The sequence below is a fragment of the Falco cherrug genome, chromosome 7 (genome assembly GCF_023634085.1).
Source record: "Falco cherrug isolate bFalChe1 chromosome 7, bFalChe1.pri, whole genome shotgun sequence".
NCBI classification, from domain to species: domain Eukaryota; kingdom Metazoa; phylum Chordata; class Aves; order Falconiformes; family Falconidae; genus Falco; species Falco cherrug.
In genome coordinates this window covers 47,465,325-47,479,324 of record NC_073703.1, presented here as the reverse complement: position 1 = coordinate 47,479,324, position 14,000 = coordinate 47,465,325, and positions in this window count along the sequence as shown.

Genomic DNA, 14,000 nt, shown 5'->3' with positions numbered 1-14,000 from the left:
TTGAATGAAAGCCACTGAATCCACACACTGTGAAGGACGCATCTCAGGCAGTAGAGGTTTACACTCTGTAACTCTTGGCATTTTTGCAGTTTATAATTTTTCTGAGAATCACAGTGAGACCACAGTGAAACACAACTCCACATGTGGCAATATAAGTTAAATATGTAGGTATTTTTGTCTCTTTTATTACACAGAACAGGATTAAATTTATATTATTCTAGTGGTAAACAAAATACAAGCTTCAGTCAAAGATTTCCTCTGCTCTGCACACTATGCATTGTCCTTCTTGTACTCTGAAATTCAGGAATCAAACATTAGTTTAATAATTGCTTTATTGTCACATGTATCAAAATGTATATACAAAATGTAAAGCACGTTAAATTCCTTCTGGATAAAAATGTCTAAATAGATTTCACATGCTATTAATAAATTTCACTGGACAGTGAGACAAAAGATTTTAAATCTACCAAATAATGAATATATATATATTTAGCAACTAATTGAAAGAGTTTTGCCTTTTCTGGTCTGTTTTCTCATTTTCTCATATTTTACCGATTTCACACATTAGGGAAATCAGATTAATATTAGCAATCATTTGCTTAATAATATAAAGACATTAAGATCAAAGCAAATCAGTATCTTTTTTCTACTATGGGGAAGAGTTCTGTTTAAACAAACAAACAAAAAATCTATACAGTTACTCTAATGCTTTTTGTTTGCATGCTCTGTCATGCTAATTTCTCATATTGAAAGACACAGATGTAAAGACATGCATGTCAATTAACAATCAGCCAGAGGATGCTTCAGAGACTTTTCCCTAAGGAATAATAAAAAAAAAGGTTAAGGAGAAAGAGAAGAGACCTAATTGTATTAGATGCACAAAGCATCAAGCTGGGCTTCAAATGACAGCATACATATGTATATAAAATATATTATTGCCAATTAAGAGTTTTTTAAAAATTGTACTGATAAATATGAAATGAACTTACAGTTGTTAAAAGCAAATAAAATGGCATACTGAACATAGCATGACCTCCACGAGAGTGTTTGGTCTCAATCTGGACTTCATTTATCACTTCTTTTGCACTATAGATTATCAATGAATTTTTTTAATCTTCAATCCAAATAAAATGCATCAATACTAAAATTATGTAAAAGAAAAGACTCTTTACATTTTCTAGAGTTTTGTAAATAAAACCTCTTATATTTGGAGAGGAGTGAAGAAACTAAATAAAATATGAGACAAACTAGTATAAGTTGATTTACAGTTACTGGTTTCTCCTATGTTAGTTTTATTTCTGCTTTGTTTATTTATATTTTAGCCCCATGCATATTGGTTACCCATTTGTGAGAAAGCAAATTTAGTTGGGCTTTCTCAACGTAGTACTGCAAATACCAGTGGAACCATAACAATAAAATAAATATTGACAAGTGTGGATGTTTATTTGGGGAAAAAAATAATAAAATAAAATTTTTAAAAAGTAAAAAATTCCAATGCCGGAGGTGCATTTGCCACTTCTATTAGAGGTGTCATGCTAGTATGAAATCTCAACATTTTGCAAGAGAACAATCTTTGATTGCGTTTTGCGTTTGATGCACTGAGAAAAACTCAATGTTGTTCTAATAACCAGTCTGCTACTGGACAAGGAAGGAAAATGACGCGCTCTGCTTTGTGCATTAACTTCCATCACACTTCCTGAAATTCCTCTTCAGTCAGGAATCCTTCTAGGGTATTCAGCGGGGACCTAGTCTTAGATCCAGATTCTGCACCTGACTGCTTCTCTTTCCTTTGTTCAAACTATGATGATTTGCCATTAAAAGCTTAATTTTCCTCGAGCCACTTATTAACATAATTCTTATCCTCTTGATTTAATCTTGGAAAAATTCAGCTGTGTGCATGTATCAGGTAACTAACATCATCAGGATTCCTTTAATCATTTCCTTCCTTAGAGTTGACCTAAAATATTTTTAATTCTGACCACAGGGGGAAAAAAAACAACAACCCACAGTCATACTGGTACTGTTGTACAAGAAATGATAATATTCACAAACAGGAATGCATCAGAAAGAGGGAGAAAGAAACAGCTTTAGTTCATGAACCTAAATAAACCTAGCTTTAAAGGTCATAAACCATTAAATAAAAGTTCATAACCAAAACTACAGCGAATTGTTTATGCTAGCATCCTTATTTAAAAATACAATACCCCTCTCCTTTCCTTTTTGTATCTAAACATGATGTTGCTGTCTGTGAAATATGCCAGATGGACCAAACTGGAGGTACAGTTCTTGCTTTATTACAAAATAAATTTAGCAGAAACACCCATGTTTCAATCACTCTGACCCAATGTAGAGAGATTATGATGTAGGATGCTTAAGATGATTACACCGGCCTTGGTATTCCTCATTGAAATCAAGATGGTGGGGGTGTTTATTGTAGCACCATGTAATCTATTACAGATGATTTTTTTTTTTTTTAGAGTAAACCTAGATATCTATTGGTAAAGTAGTATATCAAGGGATCCCACCTCTACAAGCTTTCTCCCGTACTCATTTGTTACTCTAATAGTCTTCCTCCACTGTCACAGTTAGTAGAAACAGAATACACCCAGAGACTAACTTTTTTTATATTCATTGCAAATGCTGATGCTGTCTGTTTAAAGTAAAATTACAGAGCAGTCTTTGCCATTTTATTTTACCTACTTAGCTTTCCACTGATAAAGTACTGTTGCAAATTTATGGTAAAATTTGTTAAGATTCCCCAAACAAAACTTTTCACTTTAGGGAAGCACAATATTCTTCATCTAAGGACTGGGTGATTGATTTCTCTTGGTGATTTATTCATGAGCTGGAAAGGACTACTTTTCCCTCTAAAGAATCCTTTTTTTCACTTTTAAAAGTAGCCATTAATTTGTAAAAAGAGCTGTCACTGACGAAGGATGAAGGCAAGAGACCCTACGAATACTAAAGAGAAAGAAAGTCCTGAAATGGGTCATAAGTAGTAGGAGACAGTTATATTCATGGTAGATATTCATGAGGGACAAGCTCACTTTGAACTCCAAGTCCTCATATCAAGAAGCTCCCTTTCATTGTTACAAGGAGTGGTAGCCTAGCTGCCCAGTCCATCTGAGGGAATGGACATATTGGGGACTTAGGTTCAAACTGATACTGAGGTTCCTACATGCTTTTGCATGGAGTAGGAAGTTTTCATACAGCCTGTGCTACCTATCTCTGAGGAGTGATGGCTATCCAGGACAAGCCAGATTATCTCTATACAATTTAATTTGGGGCAGTTGTCCTTCTGGAGACTCATGTCATCATAATTTAAGGACTGGGAGACAGTAGGAAAGACAAAAATTTGGTTCTGAAGGGGAAAAAGAACACCAAAAGAATTCTGACACAAAAAGCAATCTTCTCTATAGCACGCTAGGAATGTTTCACAATGAAACTATAAACTGCTTCTGCTGATCTATTATGCACATAACTAGCCATACTTTCATGCATGTTGTCTGTGTGCAGTCTGTTCAAAACCATCTTGGCTTGCTGGGTAGTCTCTGATGGTTTTGGAGTAAGAAGAAAAACAGTAGGGTTCACCAGGCACAAGCTCTGGTGGTGTGTAGCAGCTCCTGATAGAACTGATGGCATATGCTGGGATGTGTTGGAGCATGCTGTGGTTGGCCAGCATAGCCTTACTCGGTTGCTATATGTGTTTATATTCATTTCTGGCAATAGCAATGCATGTCTCCAGGCAAAGCACATGCCGTGTTTTAGACTCAATACATGCAAGTTGCCATTCTCTCAGGCAGGTCTCTAACTCTTATCCCTTGGGAGAGGATGGCTCCGGACAAGACTGCATGCACAACTTTTCTGTAGTCAGGATCTCATGTGCAATTCCTCTGTGCTGCTGGGGGCCTTTCTGAGTGAAAGCAGGATCAGGCTTGTAAAGCAGGAAGAGGTTAAATCCTGCCTGTCTTGAACACTTTATGAATAGCGCTGTTGGGAGGTTGACTCACTAGAACTCTTCCAGGTCTGAGTAGTCCCAGATGTTGTGCTATTAAAAACTGCTGGAGGAGGGAGTCTGCCCCTCACTGTATTTGACGTGCTCTCCTATCACTCCTGGCTGCATTCTATCCTCACAAAAATGAGAAGTGTTGCAGTGTTGCCAGAAGTGGATGTAAATCTGGCTTCATATTCTTACCTACTACAGAATTAACTAGAAATATGTATCACTACAAGAACAAATCAAAGCAAAACAAAATCTTATTATATTTATGTTTAGTATTTTTCATTCTATTCCTCAGTTTATTTTTAGTTTCTGAGGGGATACAGCTGCTTTTGCATTGCATTCCTTATAGAAGGCCCCAGCTGAAGATCAAACTATATGTGGGCTCTGGCTCTTAAAGGCTGAGTTGCTGTTGCACTTCTTATGTGGGCAAAGGTTGAATACTTCTGCTGAAGACTAAACATTGAAACTGTGAGTAAGCAAAGAAGGAAATGGCATGGCCAGACTGCTTGGAGAATTGCATAACTGTTTCCATGGTTTATGATTTTGTATCGTGAAAAGGCATGGAAACTCCTGCTGGGTATGAAATAATAAACTGTTACAACACAAATAATAGAGTGTTTTGAGTTAGCTTAGGAAATGAAATGTAAGACAGTGCTGTGTACTTAATGATGAGCTTCTGGTGGTAGGGATGTAGCTTTTTTTAGATCTCTTGTGCTTTGTAATGCTACAATAACAGAAATCAATAATACTAATAAAACCATATGCTGTATTAGATGTTACATAGTCCCACATACATAAATAATAGAATGACATATTTTCTTGCCTCCCTGTTAGCTGGCTGAGCAGTAGTTAAACATTTCCAAACTGATACATTATGAACTGTCCAGAATAATAGCGAAAACCTATATATAAAGGTTTCTGGGTTTCTGAGGCAACCTAACTAATTTTTAAAGATAAATTTAGTGATTTATTGTCTGCCCTGACCACCTGCTATGTTCAGCGCATTTCCACACTATTACCTCCTTTCTTGAGCAATCTATATAAGTCCCATATTAAAATGAATTATAAGCATTCTGCCACCCAGAAAGCCACCCTTCTTGTTATTTCCTTTATTTTAAATGTATTATAAAGGAGTAACAAAAAATAACAATGCAGTTACTCAATTAGATTAAGTGAAAAGAAACATTAATCTAGAATTATATTTTTTGGAAATTTGTGAAAGAGAGATTTTACTAGTAACCTAAGAAAAAATAGTTTAAAGTTAGTATTATCTTGCTTTTCATAAGTAATTCTAAAAATATCTCAGTGAAAAGTATGTAAAGTGAAAGAAATCTAATTAGATTTCTCATGGATTGAAAATACCAGTTCCTTAGAATACAATTTATAAAATATGTCTTTAATAGCTTGCTCTATCATAAACACAAACAGCTTGAAATCCTATTCATTTTTTAGAAAGGGAAACTTGGCATCATGCCTGCCTGATAATATTCATTTCATTAAGTCAAAGATGAACAGGAAATATTCTAGTCTTTCAGACTGGAGTTGCTGAATGAAGGCAATTGCATGCTTCTTGAAAGACAGAAATAATTTTAAAAATATGTTTTTGCAAGAAAGTAATATACTGTGCAGTTTCAGAATCAATGCATCTCTGGTTGCAATTTTGCAGACCTCTCTGCTGATGAATAAAATAAAAAAAAAACAACAAACAACTAAAATAGTAGAGGGAATGGTAAAACAAAAGGAATGGAGATTTCTTTTTTACCCTTTTTATGTGTGGAGACTGGAAGTGATTTGAAATTGTAAGAATTCTGTAACAGCTTGACAAGTTCCCCCTAGCATATAGCCTCCTATAGAATAAAATCCTAGTTATTTTCCTAGGAAGGTGCAGCAGAGCTAGGAAACATGAAAAAGAATGGAAGGGATGAAGACTAGGTTTCTTCTTTCTAGAAGCAGACTAGGTTTCTTCTTCCTAGAAAAGATATGAAATAGGAGAGATATGATCGAAATCCTTACAATGAATAATAATAGGAAGGTAAATAAAGGATTTACTTTCATATAGCAAGAAATGTAAGTTACTCACTAACATTCTATGGTTACAAAAAAAAAAAAAAGTGTTTTTGTTTGTTTCTGCCTTAGAAACTCATTGCTGTGGGCTGCTTTAGGGTCCAAAAGTACAGACACAAAAGCGGCTTAGGCAATGCTATAGAAGACAGGAATATTGATCACTGCAAAACAGAAGAATATGGATGCAATCCCAGTTAAGGAAGTTCTAATCACCGATTAATGAAAAAGTATACCCAAGTAAATATGACACTGTATGCTGCTTTTTCATCTATTCATCCATTTTGTCTCCACTAGTATAGCAACCCAGAAGGAGATTTTCTCTGACAAACAGTATTAGATATAAATTCCATGTGCCTTCTACTGTATTTTCTGGAGAGGTAGCATGAGGGAAATTCTATGACTATAAATCCACTGCTTATGGGAAAAAAGTTTCCTATCTCCATGAATTTTTCAACTCATTTCTTTTAATCTAGTAATGTATGCTTCAGATATCCAAGGATTCATTTATTCAGGGAGAACTGAAATGCCCAGGCAATGTACAGACAGTACCTAAGCACAGGGGCAGTGCTTCTATTCTGTGGGATATAAATTAAACCCATATTGAAAGTGAAGAAAACCATGAGCTTTCTTAATGGAAAAAAAGGGGGCAGATAATTTTCTGAAGAATTTTAAGTCTTTTTCTGTGAAGGACAGCTCTTGTCTGTACGTCCTTCAGTACTAAGGACATCCAGCAATGAGTAACAAAAACAGCAGAGGACTTAGCTTGTAAGGTTTGCTTGTGTTTCAAGCTTTCTTTGTAGAGAAGCAGGCAATTTACTGCATGTATAAAAAAGATAGAAAGAGCTGTAGCTGATACTTTGTGCTCTCTTTCACCTTTTGAGAGAAAGAGAATTTGCATTACCCCTTTTGTACTCGAAGGATTTTACACGTGTGTCTTATCCCTCAGCTTTTAGATTTTTCATTCTGAAGAGCTCTTCTACTAGTAATGCAGTTATGAAGGACAGCAGAGACACCTGCATAGGCTCCTGTCTGTCTTTAAATGCTGAAAGTACTGATTTCTCTCGCACATCAAACAGTTGTTGGCAAAGCCAAAGGACAAGTAGAATGTAGCCAGGTTATCACCTGCTAGTTATTGCTTAGATTTGAAGGAAACGTACACTCCCCCACCCCAGAAGTAAACCAGAACAAATAGACTTACACTTCTGTATCTGTATGTGAATTTTAAACTATCTAATTTTATACATAACAGTTGTACCAGGCAGACTCTATTTACAGTATTCCTGCAGTTAAGAAGACATTGATGTTCTCTGGCAATGAATGTTTCCATAAGAAAACCTGCTATGGTGGTGCCTCATTCCAGTGCATCAGCCGTATGTTATTATGGTTTGGGAAAATCAATTAAATATTAAAGCTGAAATTAAAACAAATTCTAGATCTTTTTAATTATCTGAAGTTAAAAAATTTCAGAAGGACAGTATCAAAGTCTGCATGGTAAAAGTAGTTAATACGTAACATTCAGAACATACAAGTTTCAATGTTTTACCATGTCACTGATCATTACCATAAGCCAAGACTTTTCTGCCCCATAGAAGAGAAATGGATACAGTGATCCTAAAAGTCTGATCCTTTCTAGTCCTGAAAACTGACTAAATTAAAAGAAATCTAAAATTTATTTTATGATAAAGTGAAGAAGAGGTGGAGCTTAATCTTTGTAATTAAGTCATGGATTTGGTTGCATTTGACTCTATGTTTATGAGGGACACTCTTCTGGCAGTCTTTCATTGCGCAAAGACTGTTTTTTCTGAAGACTTCAGTCCCTACTACTTTTATAGAAAACTTAATGCAGGTTGGGCTATATGTAAATGTCATGTGATTGGATCCAAATATGAAAATATCAAAACTCAAAAGGAAGAAATGGACAGAGAGCATTACAGGAAGAAACTGTATCTGAAAGCTACAGATACATCATGGCACCAAATTTTAGTTGTGTGCCTATATTAAGAATTATTGAGAACTTCCATTGGTGGAGAGAAACACAGATCAATGAATTATTCACAGGAACATAAAGTACTGCACAGCTTATCAGGCTTTGAAATGTAGGAACTGAACCAGGAACTGAACCATTAACAGATCCAAGCATGGTGGAACACTTCACGAGATGGGACTGTGTTTGGGCATACATATGTTATTCATCTGGTAATAAGACGTTGATATAGTTCCATGTAACTATTGTATATCAATGTTATACATAACAGTTGTTCTAAGAAGATACTGTTTGCAAGATTCTTCTTTTACTATTACAAAATATATTGCCCATTCACCATTTGTGGTAAAAATGCAATATTGTCTCAGCTTCCTTATATTGCTTCAATAATCTACAATGGCTTCCACAAGCCACTACAAAAAGAGTCCAAATAATCATTATCAGGGAAATGATTAGCTCAGCTAAAATGTAACCTGTCTAATCTATGGATTTGGATTTAGGAAAATGGAAAGGACACAGCTGAAAATTAAAAAAAAAAAAAAAAAAGAAAAAAAAGGAAAAAAAGAAAAAAAAAGTTTTTCTGAGAGTTTAATGCGAGTGCATTTATTAATAGGAAAATATGGTGTGGAAGGCACTGTCCAGTTAAACTATCCAGTAGACTGAGATAAAATATTGTGCCTAAGTTCACTTTTGAAAATTTAGTCCTGCGATGAGCAGAATGGAGACTCTGAATGGGTAAGAGTAATTTTTGTTTATGGGTATTTTGTGCATTTCTATGATGCAGTTTTTTATTTATTTATGAATAATTTGTGTTTTGTGGCAATATTGCTAAAGTACAACTACATAAAATTCTTTCTCAGCACTTATTCCAGTATTTGGAAATAACCCGGCAATATCTTATGAAGTTGGGTACTATTAAACTAATTTTGGTCCAGTAGATAAATCATTTTATGAAGGCAGCTTACATAATTTTCCTTTCTTGCCTCGGAGTGACTGAGTATCCTGTAATACCACTAAATTATCCTGTGCCTCACAGCAGAAAATTATCTGTTCAGCAACATTATACTTATTTCTACTTTTACTATTCAACTGTGAAGTGACTCACAAGACTGCTTCAATTTAGCAGTCCTCATGTCTGATATGGAAATCTCGGTGGACAGACAACAGGCATAAGGTTAATCCACTTTCATCTGTGAATGGGAATTCTCCCTTTATCCTCAGTGGTACTGTTATAAAGCACATACTTTCAACAGCTGTGTGTAGATATTGCAGTTGTAATATATGCATCAAATAATTTGCAACTGAAATAACTTCCCTTAAATTATGTGAAAGCAGCTTAACTAAGGCCCTTTTGTTTAGTAACAGATATATTTGTTTTCTACAACTACATTTAAAAAATAAGTAAAGTTATCCCCAATATCAAGTAAATCCCCATGGTGCTATTTTTTTCTTCTTTTTTTTTTTTTTTTTTTTTTGGGGGGGGGGGGGGCGGGGCGCGGCACTCACTAGGGTGTTGTTTCTAGCCTCAGTTATGCCAGGCAGAACGTCAATAAATTACTTTTGCTTGATGAAAGAGTTCAAACTATATGGAAACCTTTTATGTTGGTTTTGCTTTATTTAAAAAAAAACCAATATAAATTCTTTATCAAGTACTTTCCTTCTTGTTATCACTATGTGAACATATAACTAGCATGGATGCCATGATTATTGTGTTTAATAATATATGTTTGGGTTTTTTGTAAATGTGAAGTAACATACTGTTTATCCAGAAATTCTTGAGTACCAAGACCATGCAGAAATAATAATCTTAAAAGAAAATGTTATGATATCTATGTGGCTACAGTGCTTCAGAAAATATGTGGAACACTATTTATGAAGATCAAACTATCTTTCTTTCCCTTTTCCTGAAACATTCAATACAGGCAATTTTACAAATATACCTTATTTAAATTTCCCTCAAAACCCCTTTTCAGAGAATGAGAAAAAAAATTGAGAGTAAATAAAGCAGAATGAAAAGTATGGCCCAAATAAATAATCCATTAAGCATTTCAAAAATAGTTTCACCAAAAATGTTGTGACCCTTTTACTCGCTTTACTTATTCCTCAGTTCACAACATACTCTGTAGATAAACTTTACCCTGTAGATAACCTACACCTGTGCTCAGTACATGAAAAATTTTGCTGACTTCCCAGGCCATGTAACGCCTGGGAAAAAACAAAGCCAAAGGGAGAGGTGGTTTCTTGTCACTTTCCTGTTTTCTTCTGGGTTCTTTTTCTTCCAAGATATTTTTTCCCTTTCCTCTCCAATTTATTTCCTTTTTGTCATTACAGCCTCTGGGTTCTTTTCCTCTCTATTCTGAACTTTTTCCTTCTATAATATTCCACTCTTTTATTATATCTGATTTTTAATATCCCAGTCTCTACAGCTCACTGTCTGTATGTCTGACTTGTGACACCATAAGCTGCTCTGGGTCCAGGCAGGCACCTTCTTGTTGTGGTTTCCTTTTAAAAGAAAATAAGAAAGACATTCTTAACTGGGAGAGCAAAGCCTGTTTTCAAGGCAAGTCCCAACTAAAATGCTCCCATAACAGATAAACTTCTGATAATCCTTCCCTAATTCTTTATTAATTAATTTGTATAAGAAAAATAATTTTCTTATTTAATATAAAAAATTATATGAGCTAAATTAGGTATTACCATTTAAAAGAAAGATCTTGGCATCACTGTGACTGGTTCTTTCACACAGTGGGCTCAGTCTGTGGGAATAGTCAAAAACGATAAATAGAATATTAGGAACTATTCAGAAGAGACCAAGCAAACAAAACAGAAAAACATTATGATGGTCTTTAAAAATTTTGCTAATCCCGTCTCAAAACAGGATATAATAGAACAACAAAAGATAGAAAACAACATAAAGGTGTGAAGTTATTTTTACAGTGAGAAACTGTACACAAGAACAGATGAGAGAAGATATACAACTTTTGAAATTATGAACAACAACAAAAAAGTAAAACTATTACTATTGCGTTTTTTTTAAGGATACCCCATTAGAAAGTAGCAAGTTTGACTTTAAATATAATAGAAAAAAACTTTACTATTCATGGGCACAATATGTTGCAAAGCACATTTCAAGTGGTCTCAGAAGGGGTTTAGACAAATATATGCAAAAAAATATTAACTGAGAGTTTATTAAACCAATGCTATGCTAAGAGCTGACATGGTAGTTATAACCTGTTGTTTAGGCTCTTCTCCTAAACAACTGTTACATGTAACTAATAGAGATGAGAATCTTGTCTAATTTAGTATGCCAGCTGTTAAAGCCCTTACCTCTTTTCCACATGTTTTTTTTAGGTGTGCAGCTTCTAAAAAGAAATGCAATAAAACTAAGCACTTCTCATCTTGGTGTATTTGTTCCTAGCAATTTTTGTCAGAAGCAGTACTGCATTTTCAGCTTAAATTCCAACTCAGGGAGTATCTCTGTTTTGAAGGAAAAGAAATAATCATTGATTATATTCCATATAGAAAATGATCCAAAAAACATATATCCAGCTAGCGATATCACTAAGGCAGCAAACGTCAATTATTATTTTTTAAAAGATGTCTTATCTATGAATACTGTTTAGATGCAACTTCTGCTAAGTGGTAGTTCAGTAGGAGGTAAACTGTTTTCTTAACACTGATGCCTTCCAATAAAGTGATTAATATAAGTTTTATGCCACTTACATCATTAAACTTGTATATAAAATAAGAGTTATATAAACAAGGAACTAAAAAGAATATACCATTCTGTGGTAACACAGTATTTTTCCTTCCTGAAGGTCGACTAGGTGTATTTTAAGGTGCCTTTGAAAAACAGATTTATTTCTCTTCATGTCTTCTGCAAGATGCTCTTGCAAACCATTCTACTTCCGGTCAGTCCATAGTTGTTTGTCTGGTACAGGTTGACAGCTTGTACATCTGTACTCTGGGGTTTGCCTAAGGGTGCATTTCCTATTTCATTTGAACAGTTGTACTGTGGAAACTTCAGGACTGTTTCTGGTGAACCAGTCATCTGCTGACTGTCTGGATTATAGCATCAGATGCCAACTGAAACTTGATGAAGTTAGTAGGGTTAATAACCATTGCAGTGATGGTTTCCACATCCTTTTCAAATGGTCTGCCTTCACTGGAAACTGGAGTACATTTTATTTATTTATCTGGAATCAATTAACCTCTGTTGTCATGAAAAAAAAAAGTAATAGCATTCACCTTTGGAGAAGGTATGTTTCCTTTGGAAACATATAATGTATGAATTCCTGCAGTTTTTGAAAGAATCCTGGTAAAAGCTCCAAGGTACATTTTTGCTGAATCCAAAGGAGAATGCAGTTAAAGGCTAAAATTCCTATAAAACAATCCATTACATGGGATGATACAAGAAGCTAGATTACCTTGTAATGGTCTTTGATTAACCTGAAGCACAGAGACTTGCTCATGAAAGACAGATCTTCATAACTTTTTTTCTTGTCAGTTTTTTGAGACATGATTTGTTTATAGTATGGAGCAAAACAGACTGTGTCTTGTGATCTGCCACTGTATTTTTGAAAGGAATGATTTCTTGGATCCTTGGTTGCATTTTCTAGCACCTTTTAGTGGCATTTCCTCATGAATGGTGAAGATTACATCACTACTATGACTTTCTGCTTAGTCGAGGAGTGCTAGTTTCCAAGTACTCTCAAGTTATTGCTGTACATTCTGAGAATTACTTGTTCTTCAGACGTGGGTTTATTTATTCAACAATATAGACAGATGGCAATGTAGCAGATTTAAGTCACTTTTTAAAAAACATTTATTGCCATTAAACTAAACCTAATTTATTTGTTCTTCATAGTTTAGCTTGTGTTCCCAAGATCCAGGCGATAGGGTCTGAAGACTATTATTACAGTGTTTCTCTAGTTGTTTTGAGCAACAATTAAGAGAAGACAGCCTATCATACTCAGAAGTCCTAGGAAAGATCATAGATGCAAATCATCACAGTATGCAGTCCCCTGTCCAGAGATACTAAACTCATGACAATGCCCACCATATCAAGTAGGAAATCTATAATATTATTAGGCATCTGTTAGCATAACCTATGAGATAGATAAGGTAGGCTTTTAAGAGAAGGATGGTTTGTCTGAAGGAGTAATTATGGAGTGTACTGAAATGTCCTTTGTGATGACATCTGTTTGCTGATACATTTTGTTGTATCTTCCAAGTGGGCAACGCTGTCAACATACTTATCCTTCAGGCAAGGAAGAAACTACTTCCATGCAACTCTAAGAATTATTTGGTATATCATTTTGTGGAGGCTCACCACACTGTCCCTTAATTACCCTTAGATAGTTCTTTGACACTTTGTGTTTCAAACATGCAATTAGTAACCGTATATGCTGAAAAGCATCAACAAATTCACATATTTGAGTGAACAAGAGCTCAGCAGTGGTTTTCCCAAGAAACCAATATTGTGACCTCCATCTTGGAAAAGCAACATAACATGGAAAGGTTATCACATTAAAGAAAAATTTATTTGAATCCAATTAGTTCTACAAATGACCTTTTATGTCCCAGGCATGGTCCCCTCCATTGATAATTTTCCTGTCTTAAACTAAAAGCTGGATTTATACTAAAAGGCAGGACAATAAAAGCCATGCTTTAGAAGGAAATAAGGGGAGACTGGGACATGTGGACAGCTAGCCTGATACAAAGTTTAAAGGGTAGGATCAGGTTCTGATCTTCTTGTTGATGAAGTCAAAATCCACAAGTCAATCTGACAGAAAAATCTTTATTTAGCAGCATGAATTTGGCTTTATAATTCCTGAATTTGAAGCCAGGTACACAGTATTCTACAGAGATGTTAAATAGTTACACTTCACTTAATTCACAAGCAATGGTATTCTCAATCCAGATTGCTCTGTTCAATAGGCTGAAGAG